At 40.2% G+C, this 13,162-nt stretch overlaps 1 protein-coding gene across 3 annotated transcripts in view; it reads right to left on the bottom strand.

Moving 5' to 3' along the window:
• LOC311228564 (uncharacterized protein) overlaps positions 1–12,936 on the bottom strand; it is a 62,391-nt gene extending 49,455 nt beyond the window's left edge. For 2 of the 3 annotated variants that reach the window (XR_014619671.1, XM_084314471.1), the window contains exons 1-3: positions 12,908–12,936; positions 12,692–12,768; positions 10,747–10,814 (exon numbers count right to left, since the gene is read on the bottom strand). The gene's annotated coding sequence lies outside the window, so the exon portion shown is untranslated. Of the gene's footprint in view, positions 1–10,746; positions 10,972–12,691; positions 12,769–12,907 lie in introns of those variants that run through there. The other variant, XM_084314472.1, reaches the window with a different exon arrangement.
• Positions 12,937–13,162: the final 226 nt, after the last annotated feature.

The raw sequence follows: 13,162 nt of genomic DNA, 5'->3' as shown, positions 1-13,162 counted from the left end.
TAACCTATGTCAAAGAGCTCATGAAAAATTAGCAAAATGTTGCACTGGTTAAAGCACAACTTGACGTTTTGATGCAAGTGTCTGACAATTCTAATGAACTACATAACTATCTGATGCCTCTTATTCCACACGATGAACAAGAACAACAAAATGACTGGTTCTCAAAGGTCAATAAACATAAAGATGGATTCATTGAAGATGTTAATGCCTGGTTGTCAGTAACCAGAGGAAACAAACCTCAGTTAGAGGCTCATAACAGGCCTACTGAAATGCAGCAGCATGAGGTTGCAGAGGAGGAGAATGGAGAACATGAGTGTGAAAAATGTGGAAGTGACTGGGCCTCAGTCGCACAGTCGAAGTAACATCCCACAACGGCAAGATCTGGAAAAATTGCCTCATCTGAAGCATGTCTATCTGCCACAGATAGATGCAGACGTTGAGATGTTGATTGGTCTGAACGTTCCCAGAGCCTTAGAACCACTGGAAGTCATCCGAAGTGTGGATGGAGGGCCATATGCAGTCAATGCGATGCTTGGATGGACTGTAAATGGACCAGTTGGAGGAGACGACAGTGTCATGGCAGCGTTCGGAGCTAGTTCTGAAAGCTCGAGCAGCATCAATAAGAAGAGGAAGTATAAACGTAAAGCTCATCAGAAGGTGATCGACGAGGCCAAGCAGGAGTTGAAGACACAGAGAGGAGAGAACACATGGCTCCTCCCAGAGCTCGACCAACGTCTTCATCAGATACAGCAGGAGACCATCTTCAAGGCCAAGAAGAGGAAAAGGTCAAAAAAGATAAAAAAGGAGAAGAAGAGACAAGAGGAGGAGAAAGCCAAGGCAGAGGCCATCCAACAGGCTGGTCTGCATAAGCTGGAATTGAACTCATACTGGAAAGATGGAGGGAGTAGTCTTCCCCCAGTGCATAAGACTGGTACTGCAGCACATAAAGCCTCAGTAGAGAATGATGGAGGTGTTGGTTGGTTGAGGAAGAGTTTGAAGAGGATGAAGGAGCAGGCGGAGAGAGAACAACGCAGCCTCAGTGACGTGGTGTCTCAGAGATATGGATCTATGGAGAAGTTTCAGAATCAACTTGCAGAAGCTGAGAGTGCAGCACATGGAGAAAGGAGGAGAGGAGAAAGAGAGGAGAGGATGGCAAGAGGAGGAGGAAGAGAGGACAGAGAGAAGAGGATGGAGGAGGAGAGGAGAGGAGGATGGGATGGAGAGAAGAGGATGAGGAGGGACTCCATACAGTACTCGACGAAGTGGAATCAATTCTCAACAGTAGACATCTCACATACCTGCCACAATTACAGGAACGACAGAACAAAGATCAAGCGGAACTTCATCCCCGGTGACATAGTGCTCAATAATGGACGATTCCGCACCACGGAATTCCTGGATCATTGGGAGGATTACAGAGACGATGCCAGACAAGATCGGACTTGTGCGACAGGTCTGGATTAAGACGCGGACCTGCAGCTTTCTCTATAGACCTGTGACAAATATTTGCCTTCTTCAGGAGTCGACAGTAATGAAGGCTTTGTTTCTTTTTCATGATTTTGGAATATTTTGACTTTTTTGTGACTTTGACGTTTGAATTGACTTGACTTTGGGGGGGGGGGGGGGGGGGGTTCGATTTAAGAAGAGTATCAAGACCTTATGAACTATGAACTCCTTGCACACACAAAAAATCGAAAAAAGACAAAAATGGGAACGAAATTTGTATTGTGGTGTTTTATATTAATTGAAGTGTTAGTAATTATTAGGTGAAATGAGATTATGTAATAATTAGGGGCCGGGATGTTGGTGACAGGTATAGACAAGACGGGTTGTTATGGTCACGTCATTCACAAATGGGTCACGTGGTGTAGTAGTATGAGTAAAAGTCAGCTGTTCACCGGCGGGTTTCAGGTATTGAAATGATGAGGGATTGAACGGGGAAGTCATACTTTGCTAACCGCACGTTACACAATATCAAATCAAGCTGTGATTTGCTTTTAATGACGTTACTATATCAACTGCTTTTAATCGCAATAAAGTAACCAAACGCAGTATCCTGGAGCAGTGATTTCATGACAATCGGCGTGTCTGGCAGGTAGAATTATTTCCCCGGTTTAGTCTCTCGGTGACTCCATAAATGTTTGGATAGTCGCCATACAATAATTATGCTGAATACCTCTTCACCTACGACTGAACTCCTGTACATGGCACCAACACTAGGGATGCAACTAAAGATTATTTTGTTATTGATTAATCTAAACTATTATTTTACCAGAAAAACAACAAATCGATTCTATTTGCAATTTAATATTTAAAAATGTTTTACTAGTATCCTTAGGTCACATGGGTAGTTAGAAAATAATCAGAATTCCAATGACGCGCAATTGTTATTTCATAATAGACACAGACAGCGCGGACCTTCAATGACACGCAATTGGTATTTCATAATAGACAGACCACCGCAAGCAATGGGTCCAATGTGTCTAGCAAAAAAGTATATATAAAAATTAACTGGATAGTTGATGATAAACGTTTAATTTCATTAGCTGAAACATTCTAAATTCATTAAGTCTGCTATAAACCATTCTCCCTTTCTGTGTGTGTGTGCTCGCGCATGCTCGCGTCCCATCTCTGGTCTGTGGAAAGACCAGATGAGGTCAGGGGCGGCGTGGCTCAGGGGTAGAGCGGGGCGTCCAATGATCGAAGGGTTGGTGGTTCGAATCCCGCTCAAGCCCATGTCCATCCCATTGCCGTTGTGTCCTTGGGCAAGACACTTAACCTACTTGCCTCGTATTAATGTGTATGCATGTGAATGAATGTTGGTGGTGGTCGGAGGGGCCGTAGGCGTTGATTATTCGCCATGCTTCCGTGAGTCTGCCTCAGCGCAGCTCTGGCTGCAATTGTAGCTTACCACCACCGGTATGACTGTGTATGAACGAATAATGGACTCTGTGAAGCGCTCTGAGTCAGAGCAACAGTCAGTCAGAGAAGAGCGCTATATAAATCCAATCCATTATTATTATTATTAGAGGAGTTTGATAGTACTGAGGATGGCCAGATAATGTTTATATTTAAACTTAAAAAAGAATAATACATAATAAATGTATACATCAATACATGATCATGCAACATTAAAATAAATTGTTGTAGGAATGGTTTGAGAGAGGGAGGTAGGGAGGGGTTTTAGTTTGTGTGGTAACAATAATTTATTGAAATTGAGAAGTTTAGACTTTAGTTTAGTTTTACAACAGAAATAACATTTAGTTATAATGAACGTACCGGTATAGATTCCCAGGTACCGGTTCAAATGTGAACGGTACCCAACCCTAATTCCTACTGTACATGAGTAGGGTGAGTAACCTACATGCCATTACTGCTTTTTATCTATTGATATAGTTACTTTATTATTTTGAAATAATATAACAACGGCCCGTTACTATGACATTATTTATCATTACATACATACATACATACATACATACATACATACATACATACATACATACATACATACATACATACATACATACATACATACATACATACATACATACATACATACATACATACATACATACATACATACATACATACATACATACATACTGTAGCTAAATGGTGTTTTTCATTCAGGGAACAAAAATAACTTTTTAGCTTTAGGTAAAAAAATCACCAGCCAGATATATTTTTACTGGCCAAAAATTATAAATTATATTTTGTTTATCTCCATGAGTTATTATATGTATTGTGTGTTATTTCTCAACTCCACGCTATGGTAGTGCTTGTGCCAGCACAGGAGATAAGATTAAATTTTTTATATATAGGCTATAAACATATTTAAATCAATCAAATCTTCCTTAGGCTCAGGAATCAGGATTGTTAAAGCTAATTAGCCTAATCCATGTAAAAGAGAGTAGCCTATAGTACATTAACTCTTGGTTTCTTCCCAGGCCTGACAGGACAGCTATCTGGAGGGAGATAGTGATGGAGAAGAGTGTCAGAGGAAGGAAAGAAAGAATAGGTGATTTAGTTTCTATGTAAGAGGGTTACATATTTAACTATGGTATTATAATAGAGGGGATTCCGGCCTTTCAAATGATGCCTCACATGACCCTATAAAGCCATTTCTAGGCCTGGCATTTTATATTCTACATTCATATTGCATGTGTCCGGATGGCAAAATCCAGTACTGCATCTACAAAAGCCCCTGTAAATGATCTGCCCATTGTTAATTTGTTTAGATATTGACTATACTTGATCTTAAGAAGTAGCTGAATGAGCTCAGTTGCATCTTTTAGCCATTGTAAGCATGGTTATTCACTGTCAAAGATGACATTTTTTTTATAATAATTTATATTCTCCTTTGGGTCATTACAATTTACTAGGGCTGTCACGATTCATCGACCATGTCGACTATGAAGTTTCATCGATTTGCATATTCATGATCAAAGCATCGTATTGTTGTTACTTGTATGCCTTTTGCGGTGGAAATGGCAGACTTTCAAAGTCATAACATTCGCAACGTGTAATCTAACTAGTGCGCAATGAATCACGTTCGAAATATATATAACTTCTCTTAATCGACTATTCGTGATTCTGCCTAGAGCCAGGACTCGACAGTGCACATTCACTCGCATTTTGATGTTTCACGTCAACTCCAGCTGGAAGGGAGGGGCTGAGCCCAATACCCGCCACCTTCAGTTTTAAAAGCTATGACAGCCTGTGCCAACTCCTCGTGCGAGTCGTGCTGTTTCTATGTAAACTCCGCGAGCAACGGGTCTAATAAATAAATAAATAAACATTGCTGTGAAAACCTTAACTAACGTTAGCTGCTAACTAAACTACCGTAATTCCTCTAATAGTAACCCCGGCTTGTATTTGTTTCAACTGTAGCGGGTACCAGGCTTGTATTAGGAGGAGGCCTGTATAAGAGGGAGGCCTATATTTCAAATTTTCAAACGGATCATAATGAATAAATCAACATTTTGTGTCAGTTTGAACCCAGTAAAATGTACTGGGTTCATTTATTGAAACCAAGTACTGTATGAAATAGTAAACAGTGCAATTACAGGTGGTCACTGGTCATTTCAACGTTTTCAAAGTGAAATCAAGTAACTAGCTCTGTATGCAGCTCAGTATATCAGTAACCGGGCTTGTATTAGGAGGCCGGCTTATAATTGCTTAGCTCAAGAGCGCACCCGGTCATTAATAGAGACCCGGCTTGTATTTGAGACCCGGTTACTATTAGAGGAATTACGGTAATCTAAATAGCTCACAGACACAGGAGAAATTAGTTTTGTGGAGTTCCAATAGTGTGGAAAGGGGGGGGGGGGCGGGGGCTGAGCCCGTCTCTCTCTCTCTCTCTCTCTATTCAATGAAGTAGCCAAACGTTACACTATAAAAACGAACTGGATAGTTAAATTATATAATAAATAATTAATAAATATTGTAAAATCATTAAGTCTGCTATAAGCTATTCTCCCTCTCTCTTGTGTGTGTGTGTATACATTTACTATAGGCTACTCTTTTTGACATGGATTAGGCCAATTGGCTTTTTTGATTCCTGAGACTATTTTATTCAAAAGGAAGATATTGATTTAAATATGTATATAAAAAATAAATTGTAATCGTATCTCCTGTGCTGGCACAAGCACTACCATAGCATGGAGTGGAGAGATAACACACAATCAGTGATGCCACAGATTACTTGTAAAAGTAATCTGATTACTGATTACTCCTTTAAAAAGTAATCTTAGTTACTTTACTGATTACTTGATTATCAGAGTAACTTAGTTACTTTGAAAGTAACTAGGTTACGAAGTCGTCGTCCCTGCTGCTGCCACAACATAAGAATGACAAAAAAAATTGAGTAAAATGTACTCAGTTTGAGTAAAATGTACTAATAGGGCAGGTAGGCCTATCTATAGATCTATAGATTTCACAAAAGATAAATGGTCAATAACACCACATGTAGGCTGATATGTAGCCTACCTTTGAGGCCTGCCCCATTCAGATATGGTTCTACGTTATTATTATTTATTATTGTGTGAATGAATGAATGAAAACTTTATTTAACAGATTGCAGAATGGGTACAATACAGTACGGCTCAATACATACAATTGTTAAGGGGATGCAGACCTGAGAAAGACGTTTGTCTTGTTTCCATCAGGGTCCCCCATTTTCAATTCATATAGACATTTATGACATACACAACATACATGACATTTATGGCATAGGGACATATAGGTATTTAGTACTGATACATTTGTGACATAAACGGTATTCAAATATACAGTACTGTTACCCCTAGATCCTGACAGAGTATATACATATGATGGGGAGGGGACTGTACATTAGGAGGGGGTGGGTGGGTGGGAGGGAAATATACACACGGCGGGGAGGGAATATATATACTGCAGTGTTGTCAGTGTGCTACTGACAACCTACATACTGCAGTATGGTGTTCCATGTTCATGAATAGTGCAAGCAAAAGATGTTTAACTCAAAGGTGGAACATACTGTTTGGCTGGTGCAGCTCCGACTCCGAGTCCTGTAGAAGTCGATGGTCGTGCTGTTCTGTATATTCCATATGCGGTAGACAGTATTTTGTTTCCTCCGCAAAGTGAATGTTTTTTTCACCCGGCTTAGTTTACACAAACGTTAAGTAGACTAGTGAACTTCCAGTGCAAGGAAGCGTTACGAGCGCGAGCGTCTCCCTGCTACTGTAGCTCGCAGGTCAGCCTGATAATAACAATAACAGCCGCGCCCACCAGCATGGCTCAACACGCGAGTTTGCGTGCTGTGACGTCACTCCCCAATACAAGGAAAAGCTTTCCAAACGTATATTTGACTGTCGAAAACGAAAGAAAATACTGCATTCCGCCTGCATTATGATGAGATAGTAACGAAATAGTAACGCACAGCCACTTGAACAAGTAACTGCAATCAGATTACTGGCTTGTAAAGATTAACGCGTTAGATTACTATTTTCGGGGGAAAGTAATCAGATTACAATAACGCGTTACTTAGTAACGCGTTAGTGGCATCACTGCACACAATACATATACTATCCCTGTTTTTCAGCATCTAGCTACAGGCATGGATACATTGTATGTACTGATAAATAATGTCATAGTAACGGACGGGTGTTATAAGATAAGAATAAACTTTATTGTCCCAGAGGGGAAGATTTACTTGAAACATCAGTGCTGCATCATTCTGCGATAACAGTGTAAACAAAGAATAAGAAAAAAGATATACAATCATTAATTCGTTCAGTTAGTAAAAAGGACTTCAGACAAATATGACAATACATAGAGACGTACAACCATAATACATAAGTAGGTAAACTCATTTCAAAAAGCTTCATATTGCACCTCACCACCACCACCAGAAGGTGGCACCACAAGCTAAGCTATACCTCACCATTTTGTACCAGCTGTACCTACTGTATATATAGGTATACTGAACAATTTTGTTGTTTACATTTGTTTACGTACTTGACTTCTTGACTTTCTACTTTCTACTTATATTATACTTATTTTATACTATCTTGTTATTATCTAGCACACTCTCAGGAGCAAAACAGAAAGAAGAATTTCATGCAAAGTATTCTGTACTAATAAAGAAACTTTAAACTTGGACAAGAAAGAAAGAGGTGACAGGCTGACAGCCCACTGTTAGGTGGCGCCTCAAAGGAATAGACCTCTAGTATTATTTAGGAGAGCGATGGATGTAGGAAGGAAGGAGAGCTTGTAGCGGTTGCTCTTATATCTACTTGTAGCTTACCACCACCGGTATGACTGTGTATGAACGAATAATGGACTCTGAAGCGCTCTGAGTCAGAGCAACAGTCAGTCAGAGAAGAGCGCTATATAAATCCAATCCATTATTATTATTACTTGCTCTGAACTGTCTCCCTGAGGGAAGAACTTCATATTCAGGATAAAGAATATGAGAAGGGTCCTGTAAGATTCTCTGTGGCTGCCTGACCACTACTTTCTCGAAGTGATGGATACTTGGCGTTTCCGGTCACCTTCATCGCTGCTCTCACTAGCCTTTCAATCTTCGACACACACTGTAATGTGAGCGTACCAAACCACGCTGCCATCCCATATCTCATCGGGCTTTCTAGGACAGCTTTATAAAATGTGGTCACGATCGCTGTGCTCACACCAAACAGTCTGAGACTACGGAGGAAGTGCAGTCGTTGGGCTAGTTTGGAACACAGAACATCAACATGTACATCCCAATTCAGTCGATTATCCACATGGATTCCTAGGTATTTATATGATGCAACCTGCTCTATATCACAGTCGCCAATTACCACAGGGTCATGGACTCTCACTTCTCTGGGGTCATAGATCATCTCTTTGGTTTTGGTCGTATTGAGAATGAGATGATGTCTCTCACACCAGACCTGAAAGGAGTCGATCTCTTTAAAGTAAGTAGAGGGGCAGCGGCCACACTTCCACGTGTCCTTCACTTACTACACAAGTTTGGTATCTTTTCTGGTTATAAATTAAACTTAAACAAGAGTGAACTTTTCCCCATAAACTCCTCAGCTAGAAATACCCCCCCCTCTATGTTCCCCTTCAAGCTTTCCCCAAGCAGCTTCCGTTACCTTGGCATAACGATAACGTATAAACATTCTAATCTCATAGCGTCCAACTTCACCCCTCTACTGGAGCGCACCAAGCAGGATTTTATCAGATGGTCATCACTTCCTTTATCACTTGTTGGCAGAGTGAACACTGTGAAAATGAACACATTACTGAAATGTCTGTACTTATTTCAAAATATTCCAACCTTCATTCCAAAGTCATTTTTCAAAGCCCTCGACAAGGCAATATCAGATTTTATTTGGAATAAACGCCCAGTCCGAATAAATAAAAAGGCCATCCAGAAGCCTAAATCACAGGGAGGCTTTGCACTACCCAATTTCTTGGTCTACTATTGGGCTGCAAATATTCACAGCATTCTCTATTGGAGTCATTCCCATTACGGACTCTGTCAGTGGGTACCGGCATGGGTGGACATGGAAAGGGCATCTTGTTCTAGAACATCTTTGCAATCCTTAGTTTGCTCTTCGCTCCCAGTCACAACGGCCCAGTACACCAACAACCCCTTAGTACAACACTCCCTCCGGATCTGGTCCCAGTTCAGAAAACACTTTGGTCTCCACGCCATGTCACCGTAGTCACCTGTCCACAAAAACTTCCTTTTCCCTCCCTCTATGGTGGATGAAACCTTCAGCAACTGGTTTAAGAATGGCATTCTGAACATTTATGATTTGTACCAAGACAGTTCATTTATGTCTTTCACACAACTGTCCCTAAAGTTTAACTTACCAAAAACGAATTTTTTCAGATATCTACAGATACGTGATTTTGTTAAGAGCTAATTTGCCCAGTTCCCCCATACACCTCCAAAAACTGTGATCGACCGCATCTTGGAGGTGAAGGTTGTAATCAAAGGCTCAATATCTAAACTATATAACATCATATCCCTATCCCTACCCTCCTCAGTATTGGCTATAAAACAAAACTGGGAGTCCGATCTAAATCATCAATTTACAGACAAAGAATGGGAAAATGCTCTTGCCCGAATACACTCTTCTTCAATATGTGCCCGCCATTCACTGATACAGTTCAAGCTCCTCCACCGTCTATATTGGTCAAAGACTAGACTTGCAAAGATAAATCCTGGCATGGATCCCACATGCGACCGGTGCCACCAAGCCCCTGGCTCACTTATTCATATGTTTTGGCATTGTCCAGTACTGGCCCCTTTCTGGACTTCCATTTTTAAATCTTATTCAGACATATTTTTTATGAATATTGACCCATGCCCTCTTATTGCATTATTTGGTCTGACACCGGAGAACGCTGCAATATCTATTGGGCAATCCAATGCCATGGCCTTTTCCTCACTCATTGCCAGGCGCCTCATCCTATTCAACTGGAAGGCAGCCACTCCCCCTTCACACTTACACTGGATGAGGGATGTCATGTCTCTTATACATATAGAGAAAATCAGATTTACAACACAAGGCCACACAGATACCTTCCACAAAACATGGCAGCCCTTCCTATCTCATTTCAAAACCCATATGACTCCTTCCAAACTTGGGACCCCATGACCCCCCTCCTCCCCCTATCTACCTTCCTGACACTGCTAGCCCACGTATGGCTGGGGAGATGGCATTGTGGTGGTCTGCTAAGGGTGTTAAATTTACTTTCCATTTTATTTGTTTTACCATCTGGAAATCACGCTACTAAAATGCAGAGTATTACTTATACTATATATTATTATTACGGTCTTTCCTATTTATATATATATATATTTTTTTTCTCTCTTTTGTTTTCTTTTAATTTTACTTCATTTCTTTTTGCGTAGCTTTGTCTGCCACATCTGTACTTAATGTTTAACTATTTAAATTTCTTTATTTTTATTTGTACATGTATGTTTGTCATCGCCCTCACTGGGTGGGATGGGGTGGGATTAGGGGATAGGAATGGGGAAGGAAATGGAAGTTGTATAATTTGGATAACTGAAATGTATAAATATGTACTAATTCTTCCAATAAAAAAAGATAAACCTAAAGTAAGTAGAGGGACAGTCGCCAGCCTTCAATAGGATTAGAATAAACGTGTCGTCTGAAAACGTCCAGACATGATTGTTAGGCCGACTGCTGCTACACTCATTGGTGTACAGTGTAAATAGGAGAGGGGAGCTCACCGCACCTTGAGGCACCCCGGTGCTGCAGAATTTGACCTCAGAGAGTGTAGTCATTCACCTTGACTTGTTGTGTCTGTTGGTAAGAAGAGAATAGAACCATTTGATTATTGAGGGGATTATCCCCATAAGCTTCTGGACAAGTGTAGCCCCTTCCGTGACTGCGATGTGCAAGCCAGGGGCTTTTGAATCCGCAGCCACTCGCAGCTATATAGCTTGCAGGCTCATTTGGACCACCACGCACTGCTTATAAGATCGGGGTGGGTCAAAAATATATCAGATATGAATTTCAAAAAAGGTACCCAGCGTACAATTAGGGTTTCACACACCGACGCGCTGGGGTCTGAAAGCTCGGAGTTGCTAATTAACATTTTAAATCATTTTTATAAAACGAGTGGTACTCACAGAGCGAGCCGTGTATTTCCGCCGTTGGTGTCACAGCGAGCCGTGTATTTCCGTATTTGGCTGCCTGGTGCGCATGCACTGTGACACCAACGGCGGAAATACACGGCTCGCTCTGTGAGTACCACTACAAGCTCCATTAATGCCATGGAGGTAGATCTAGCTGTTCTAAAACCATACTGGCTGTCCATTAGGAGATTATGTTTTTCAATGAAAGTGTCTAATCTTGCAACATATAGTTTTTCGAGTATCTTTGAGAACTGTGGTAGCAGGGATACCGGTCTATAATTGGTAAACAAATGCTTGTCTCCAGCTTTAAATAATGGTATAACCTTTGCAATTTTCATTTTTTGAGGGAATATATGAGATAGTGGCTCCACAATTCCTTGAATAATATTTTTTACCAGAGACATATCAATGTCATCCCCATTCATGCATTTGTTTGCCATCTCAATAATGTCCTCTTTCTCCACAGATCCCAGAGATATTAAAGCAGGGTTTCTTTCTCCACAATCTTCCACCGCAAAACTCTTCCCAATGTTGACTATTTCATTGGCTAGTTTTGGTCCCACATCAACAAAAAAGTTGTTAAACCCATCCACTACCTCATTTATAAGAGTAATATTTCTGTCCTTTTCTGTAAAATAGTCAGGGTAAGCTAGGTTGGTTGGTTTATTTCTAATAATACCATTTAATATGTCCCATATTCCTTTAACATTATTTGTATTTGTATCCAATAATTTGGTATAATAATCCTTCTTGCATTTCCTCATAATACTAATTAGTTTTTTTTTTTATATTTCAACTTGGCTTCCTTTGTTTTGTCTTTAATAAATATCCTATATAAAGTATTCTTTTTTTTTTTGCATGCATTTTGTATACCTTTTGACATCCACAGATTTTCTGCCAACTTGTTCTTATTGCTACACTGTTTCAGTGGGCAGTTTTTTTCATACAGGACTTTAAATTTGTCTAGAAATAACCCATAAGCTTCGTCAACATCTGATTCATCACATATATACTCTTCCAGTTGCATTGCAATAACTCATTTCTGAAAGCAGATATTGTTTTGTCAGTTCTTATTCTCTTGTATTTTATTTCCTTTGACTCCCTCCTCTTCCTATAGTTACACTCATAAACTGTAAAAACAGGTAAGTTATCACTAATATCTTCAATTAATAATCCACTTGTCGTATTACTTTCCATATTGTTTGTAAACATGTTATCGATTAGGGTAGCACACTCATATGTATGTCATATATGTCCTGATGAATTGAAAATGGGGGACCCTGATGTAAACAAGATGAAAGTCTTTCTCTGGTCTGCATCCCCTTAACAATTGTGTGTATTGAGCTGTACTGTATTGTACCCATTCTGCAATCTGTTAATAAAGTTTTCAATCAATCAATCAATCAATCATGTTATTCTACTAGGTCTTGTAATAGTTGGAAAAAGGCTCATACTGTACATTATTTCCATGAATTCATCCGTTTTTCCATGTTTGTTAGGGTTCAACAGGTCAATGTTAAAGTCCCCACAGACATACTTAACCTTTTGCTTTGACGTGGAAAACAACCTCTCCATATTCACCATGAACGTGTCAATGTTAGATCCTGGATGACGACACCCTGAAACAGAACAGTACAGCAGATAAGCTGACAACAACGTATTGCATACATGCATGGCATCACTAACATAACACACATATATTATATATAATGACATATCAAGTATATACACACTAAATAGTCATGTAAACAATCTCACGTGAATGAGTGAATGCACGTCTCGACCCGAGGCGGAGTGAAAGAATAACGTTAAAACTAAAATGGCCGCTCGGCAACACTGGATCAAGGCACGTCATATCTGGTCAGCGATAGCAGTGAGACGCTGCCCTCTAGTGGCCGGCGATAAACTCTTCACTTCAAAGAAGCAGTAAGAGCGAAGAACTCCCCCTCAATGCATTGATGTAATGATGTGCCTGTGCTACTAGAAGGAGATGCTTCCTTCCACCTGCAGACA

This window comes from Notolepis coatsorum (assembly GCF_963971535.1).
Source record: "Notolepis coatsorum genome assembly, chromosome: 5".
NCBI classification, from domain to species: domain Eukaryota; kingdom Metazoa; phylum Chordata; class Actinopteri; order Aulopiformes; family Paralepididae; genus Notolepis; species Notolepis coatsorum.
The sequence above is the reverse complement of the archived record's forward strand: the minus strand, read 5'-3'. Positions and strand labels throughout refer to the sequence as shown.